Source organism: Triturus cristatus, chromosome 7, assembly GCF_964204655.1.
Source record: "Triturus cristatus chromosome 7, aTriCri1.1, whole genome shotgun sequence".
In the NCBI taxonomy this organism is placed as follows: domain Eukaryota; kingdom Metazoa; phylum Chordata; class Amphibia; order Caudata; family Salamandridae; genus Triturus; species Triturus cristatus.
The window spans coordinates 1724551257-1724558984 of record NC_140590.1 but is presented as its reverse complement, the minus strand read 5'-3'; the positions used below and the strand labels follow the sequence as shown (position 1 = coordinate 1724558984).

Sequence of the window (7728 nt, the reverse complement as noted above, 5' to 3'; positions counted from 1 at the left end):
CTGGGCAGGATGGCGAGCCTATAGGGATTAGATTTAGGGCCCACCCCAGGGCTGGACCGTGGTATACATGACACACTCTGTGCCGAGACAGTATGAGATGGTAAAATATGTAGACTTCCTTCACTCAGTCTCTTTCCCATATGTGATTTCTGAGGACTCCGCCAACAATATGATGTATCAAAAGTCGTTGCCTAAAGGTCTCTGTATGCTGCTTTTTGGTTTATATACTTGTATTTACTGTCTGTATAAAAATCGATAAAAAGGAAGAAATAAAACAGTTTCAGCTATTGCATGCTTTGCACATCTACATGGGGGAGAAGCTATAGGCCCCACACTAACGGTTCTAACGACGAACATGTGTCCAACTTTGCTTTAGGGGGCAATCGTTTTTAATAAACAAATGATGGAGGTCTTAAATACCATTTTTATTAAAATTGTTTTATAAAACTTGTAATTTAAGATATTTGACCCCCCCATTTTGATTAGACTTGAATTTGGTCTTAGTCAGCATTTTTTTTAATCATATAATGTAGTCAATAAATTACATGATTTTCATAACGCACCACTGTCCAGTCTAAAAAGCCTGATTAAAGAACACTTTAAAATACACCCAAGGGCAAGAGAGGTGGGCACTGAAACTGAGCTGGAGCTCGTGTTAGGAAACCATCAGCTGCCTACAGTAAAAACCCTACCCCAATTACTAAGATGACTAGGAAGCGGTAATTAAAAGGAACATGAAAATTCTATTGTTTGAGAGTGAAGTAGCTGCCAAATATATCTATAAGATCCTTTATTACACACATGGTACATTCTCAAATAAAAGGAAATTTTATCTAGACTCTAACTTAAATTCATGGCCCAAAAATGACTTTTTGAATTTTAGGCATCACAGTTTTGCAGTTTGAGAATTCATGGATTAAGACTGGGAACAGAATAGGTAATGTCACTTTTGCACCCATCATCTGAAACTATAGACCATGTCCTTTGTCTATTTCCTTCTCTACAGGACTTGAGAAACAGGTATCTGAAACCTCTCTTTCGAGAAGCAGGTATTTATTTCACTGGTGTGGCAGCGCCTAAACGCCCCGCAGAATAATTTACTTTGATCATGTTAAATTCTTAAAGTTTTTCTTATGAATTCTTAACTGATGAATGATTAGACTTTATTAATAGTATCTATTTGGTTGTTTCTTTTTACTATGTATTGTATTGGATTGATTTTTAATTTAAATTATGCAATAAACATTAACCTTCCTACCTACCATACACAGTGAGATCTTTGAAAGAAAGAGTTTGGTCTGTGGGCGTTTCTACCCCCTCTGTCTCAAGGGCGGCCTTTGCTTTTAATTAAGACATTCTGCCCTCAAGGGGTGGAATGTTATAATAACCTCAAAGTCTGCCATAGCGGGCTACAAAGACCCTTTATGTCCCACTCTCGCTTTTAGTGGCCAGTAAATCAGCCTCCAATGGCAGGCTATAAGGTTGTATTAATCTTGTGCTATTATGAAAATCTACCAGCAACATCTCCTCCCGCATACTATCCCTATGGAGGTGAAAACGTAGCTCATTTCTTCTTTGAATTTAGCATTTCCTTCAGAAATTGCTGGATTTCCCAATTTCACACCACTGTAAAAAGGGTTCTTAGAATGTAACTCTGGGTGAAGGTGCTAATGTCCAGCTTCCATGATCCTCTTCTTTAACCTGTATTGCTGCTTTAAAGCTGTATGTGACATGCTCCAACAAGGAGTTATGTGGAGTCACCCCCTCTCTGTGGCTCAAGATGCATCAGTATCACAAGTCACATCTTTATGCTTTAAAGGAGAATCAGTACCACCTGTCAGTGACTTACACTGCAAACTGGACCCAGTACCACCTGAGGTCTACAGGATGCAAAGTGCACTCACTACCACCTGACAGGTCCACAGGCTGCAAAGTGCACTGAATACCACCTGCTAGGTCCACAGGCTGCAAAGTGCACTCAATACTACCTGACAGATCCACAGGCTGCAAAGCGCACTCAATACTACCTGACAGGACCACAGGCTGCAAAGTGCACTCAATACCACCTGACAGGTCCACAGGCTGCAAAGAGCACTCAATACCACCTGACAGGTCCACAGGCTGCAACGTGCACTAAATAACACCTGGCAAGTCCACAGGCTGCAAAGAGCACTCAATACCACCTGACAGGTCTACAGGCTGCAAAGTGCACTCAATACCACCTGACAGGTCCACAGGCTGCAAAGTGCACTCAATACCACCTGGCAGGTCCACGGGTTGCAAAGTGCACTCAATACTAGCTGACACGACCATAGGCTGCAAAGTCACTCAGTTCCACTTGACAGGTTGCAAAGTGGGTTCATTACCACCTAAAATGCCCTTAAGCTGCAAAATGACTAAATAACCAGGTACTCAAACTGCAACGGTAACTCATTACTATCTTTAAGGCCATTAAATTGCAAAAGTACCACTTGTTACCTTCTCATATTGCTAAGTTGTCTCAATTCCGTCTATCAGGTCTGCAGTCTGCAGAGCAGACTCAGTTCCACCAGTAAGGTATTCAAAAGCTGCAAAGAGGACTCAATACCACCAGTCAAATCCCCAAACTCTAACCTGGAAATAGTACCACCTGTCAGGTAGTCAATCTGCAAAGTGGACTCAAAGCCTGAAGCACCACAGCACACTGTGTTTTGTTAGGAAACGGAGACGACCCTGAGGAAACTACCCCTGACCTTGGGATAGTATTGCTATCCTTCAGAACAAGGATAATGCTATGAATGTTCTTGCTCATGTAAAATTGTAATCTACCCTAAGACAAGACCAACCCAAACTTACCTGACGTTTACATGGACTTCAAAGGTCTTCTCAGACTTCTGGTTACAGATATCGGGTACAGTCCAGACATGCAGATCAAATGGAGCATCGCCCGTTGGACGAGGAACGTTGTATCGGAGGGTGGACTACAAGATAATTACAGAACATTGCTATGTCTTTTTGTCTACTTTGTGTCCTGTCATCAGCAGCTTTATGCAAATCATTCCTTTGGTGAGCTTCTCTTGTCTCTGGAATCTGTCATCTGGGTATGTGACTATTTCTGACTGCCTGACTCATTGAGAACTAAAATATTGTCTCTTGTCCTTTCTTTCACTAAATCATTCTCTGTTTCCTAGGGGGCTGGAATGCCACTTTAAAGCATAACTTAACAAGTGCAAACGTATTAAACAGGCCAGCTTCACATATAGAAAAAGCAAAATAAAAATAGTGGATTCATTCCCCATGCTAGTCTGCACCAATATCCTTCTTCTATGCTCCTCCTATTACTTAACTTTTTAAATATCTATCCTCGCACAATCCTTCCAAATTATCCTTCTTTATCCCACTCCTTATCACTTCATCTCTAGTTACCTCTTCCTTATGCTACCACCATCTCTACAAACACCCCATCACCCGTCTCTACCCTCATGCCGGTCTCCCCCAAACATCTTTCTTCTTCCCTGCTCCTTCCCGACTTGCGACTCATTAAATCCCTCTCTCGCTTCAGGCAGCAGCACTCAGACATGCACCACGAAAAGGGCATGAATGGACACTGCTAGATGCAAATCATTTGGTTTTGATGAAACCCACTCCATCTTTTTGACAGTAGTTGAGAGCATCAGACACAGAATTGTTTTTCACAGAATGGCTACTTGCCTAACACTGTATGGGTGGTGCTGATGGTAAGAACTAATGTGTGCATTAAAACCGACCCTATCACATTTTTAACATTCTAGCAATGAGCCTTGTTGTTCCAGACTTTTACCCATGGTGCCCATGCTTGGTTTTGCTCTCTTCCCTTTGTGCACATGGGCAATGACTCACCTGTGTGTAGACACAGCCATTTCCTGTCACCTCCACATTATAGTCTCCGGGCACATGCAGCAGCTTGGCACGCTGGAGCAGGAGCCGGTTACCATCATCTACGTGGAACTGGCTCTCGACTTTGGTTTCACAGCTCACTCTCACTGAACTTTCACCGTTCTTCACGTATGTGGCAGCGCCATATGTCGCGAGCGCATGAAGAGCCACTACAGTGTCCTGAAGTGAACAGAGAGTACGAGAAGGAAGCAGTGATGAATAAAACAATTTAATGGTACATCCCTTTGTATAGATCAGTTGATGCTGGAGGTAGAAAAGTAAAAAAGCTGCAATCAAAGGAGTGAAGGCTATGCAGGATTGGGAGACTGTTTGTAAAGTCAGAGAACTACTCACTTGAGAGGTACAACAGCACATTCTCCATAACAACAATGGTTAAGATCTGTGCATCTCTCCTTAGGAACACATACACACATTTCAACACTGGAATCCACATTCAACCGTTATATTTAAGAATAATGTGCGACCATCATTAATGCTGGTACTGCAAAGAGCTAGTGGGAAGAATTTTTGGAGAACAGCGATGGAAGCCCTATGAGAAGAGAGAATCTATTGGTAAAAAAAAACTAAGCATACACTGGTCATTAGACCAGGAAGGAGAGAGAGCAATATGGTCTGACCAGTGTAGATTTCAGGGAAAATGGAAAAGAAGATTGGAGAAGAAAGAGAGTCCATGGAAAGGATGAATAAAGGAGGAAATCCACATAGAGATACTCTCTACTCTATCCACGTAGAAATACCCTGCTAACGACAAACTTGACAGAGTGACCAAACTGCCATTTACAGCACTAGACTTTGGGTTTCACAACATGTATTTGGGGTTCTAGGAGCACCCAATATTCAGTAGCACAGTGGGTTGTAGACGGTTTATGTTTATATATTTATACTGAATGCGTAGATCACAGAAACCCGTGGTACGGAACAGCCCCCTAAGAAGAAGGAATCCTTATAGGCAATGGACAGTTACAAGAACCAGGTTTAATCCATTTTGAGTTTCTAGATAGATTCTTTTCTAATGGGAAATGAATTCCGGCCTCAATATAAAGGCCAATATATTACTGTTCTAGATAGGGATAAGGCGAATGCTGTTCCGGTTCCACCCAGGGACAGAACTTTCACCTCCATGGTGACCGGGATGTACTCTAGTTCACTTCTATCTTTTCTAATGATGGGGGATTGTACCTTATGTGGGAGTGCTCTAGCTTCTGGGGGGCTCTCACATCAATAAATAAGCAGCATTTATAACCCTTATGGTAATAGGCAAACAAGATTCCCAAACAATGGTTCAACAGCACAGATGGATACGGCAAGATAGGACATCCATTTTGCAGCGTCCTCCCCACTTTTATCTGCTTAGTTTTGATGGTTTAAGACTTTCTGCTCTATGACAATGTTGGATGGTGTCACAGCACCTGTGCTTTCCCTCTCCGACATGTACTGTGCACTGGTTCCACATAAATGGTTTATTTAACATACAAGGTAGACCATGGACCATGGTAGATATTGCAGCAATGCACCAGTGGCGTGGAAGGTAAATGTCATATGTGGCCTTCATGGTGTATTAATACCACACACATTATACTCTGGCGCCAGGAAGTCTGGGGTAATGTTAACATGGGACTCTTGGCATGGGCTAGGCATCAGGGTGGGGGAAAGAAAAGCTGGCAACACAAATTGTACCTTTCAGAGTTCTTGCTTTTGAAATGGAGATACCAAATGGAGATGTGAAGAACTGAAACCGCTGAAGGTTAGAAACTGTCCAGATTTTCTGCCTGTGCTCCAAGCAGGAGGCAAAACCAGATCCAACATTGACAGGAGGGAGGAAACCTCATCTCTCTACGGGTGTGTCAAGAAGAATTGACAAAGCTCCTGCTGCCTGAAGAGGGCCAGGAATATCTAGGATAAGGAATTTTCAGAAGTGCTGAAAAAGTAAGCAGTAGTTTTACAAGAAAGTAATTAGGATTGGTTGTAGATCATTCTCCAATCACTGGATAGTGCACAGGATAAGACTGGCACCTCACTACCACCTTCCCAAGCATTCCTGGAACTGGAAAAAATATGTGAAGAAAAGAATACAGATTAACTATGGAAAGAAAGAGCCAGCAATGATTCCTGATTCCTACTGGAACCAATTTCCAAGGTTTATGCGGTCAGCCTCTGATTGCTACTACAGGGACTCAAAAGGCAGACCTAGTCCCTGATTCCCAGTAGGAACAACTGATCACGGTAATCTGGAAACTGAGAGAACTACCTGGAGCGAGGCCTGCACTTAGAAGCCTACTCTGTGGGCCCTGGGGCTGTAGGAGTTACTAGGAGAATATGTTCCAGCAGTAAGAAGAATCTGGAGAAAAATATTCCACTTCGTAAAATTGAGATAAGTTGCCCAGGGATGGCACACCCTGGCATGCATGACTTCCAGGTTCGTCCTGATTATCACTTTTTATTCTGAAGATGAATACTTCAGTGGAATCTTGCAGTGAAGGCATTTTGGCTTGTGGAGACGTGGTCAGCTACAACTTGCAATTTTACCCCATTGGAGAAATTGAAGAGCCAGAAAAATGCCTAAATGTAAAGGTAGAAACCAATGACCTGAGCAAGCTAGAAACTTTTATTCAGCAATGAAGTTGCCTTGATGGCTTCAAAATCCTACGTTGCCCTGCTTGGAGCTTTGGGAGCCAAACTGAAGGATTCAGCAGAAGGCCATTAACAATGTTTCTGCCTTTAAGGGACCCTTGCCAACTTCAGCTTTCTGCATTGACCTGGTGAACTTTGAAAACCCCAAAATCTTTTTAAGCCCTGAGGTAAAAACTTTTACCAGGGCAACCTGCTTGGTTTACCTGATCTCTGCTCCATCCAAATCAGCTTGAAATTGCTCCTCGATCCCAGTAATTCTGAACTGTGTTTTTTAATTGACGCTTTGAGATTTTTGGTAGTGTTACATTATACATTTAAAAATACATATCTTCCTATATATGACTTTAATTGTTTTGATGACTTTTTTCTTATTAGAATTTCTATATTGGTTTGATAATTGATATATGTTGTGAATGGACTTTAATGTTGTTTGGTATTGCTTGCACTGAACACCAACATCTCTGCATAAATGCCTAGTGCTTGAGTGGTAACTATCAGGGCTTTATCAGGGATTCTCTTCTATTCTATAACCCAAGCAGACTGTGTTTATTATTTGCCCAATTTCTGATATCTTATAACATATGAAGGTAGGAGTCAAACATATATATCTGCTCTTTGGATGATGTATTCATGAGTATCATTTGTGGTCCCAATTGTCACTATCCATCAGGACTTACCTAGGCAGTATTTACACCCATAGATCTTAAATGGAATTACAGAATCATACAGCAAGGCACACTCAAAACATAATAAAGAGCGCAATGCAGAATGTCGGGTACCCGGATATCAAGCTTAAAATTTCAGGAGTGCAGTAACATGACATTCAAATTGTATTTTTCCATCTTAGTTATAGCTCTTAGTGGTTCCTGTGAGATCCAGCAATGCTTCCAGTTTAATTTAAATACTACCTGCACCTCTTTCTCCCTGGTCTCAGCAAAACATTATGTAAGGAGCAAAGCACAAGACCACATCCGCGATGGCTTTTGCATGATTCAGTCCAGACACTGGAGATGAGATTGGTTTGGCTCTGCTCTAATGGTAAAAAAAACTACAAAGCTACAAAGGGAGCAGAACAAATACTGGGCCCTGAGGCAAGAGAGAAGTTCATGTGAAAAAGAAGATAATCTTATGGGGTATCCCACTCATTAGTGTTGAAAGACAGAAAGTTTACTCTCTCCAAAG

The 7728-nt window shown here is 41.9% G+C and overlaps 1 protein-coding gene across 1 annotated transcript in view; it reads right to left on the bottom strand.

The window, feature by feature from the left end:
• Nucleotides 1-3939: 3939 nt before the first annotated feature.
• Nucleotides 3940-7728, bottom strand: part of LOC146812900 (alpha-2-macroglobulin-like) — a 106260-nt gene continuing 102471 nt past the window's right edge. Inside the window, exon 30 of the mRNA XM_085619971.1 lies at nucleotides 3940-4074. The gene's annotated coding sequence lies outside the window, so the exon portion shown is untranslated. The remainder of the gene's footprint in view (nucleotides 4075-7728) is intronic.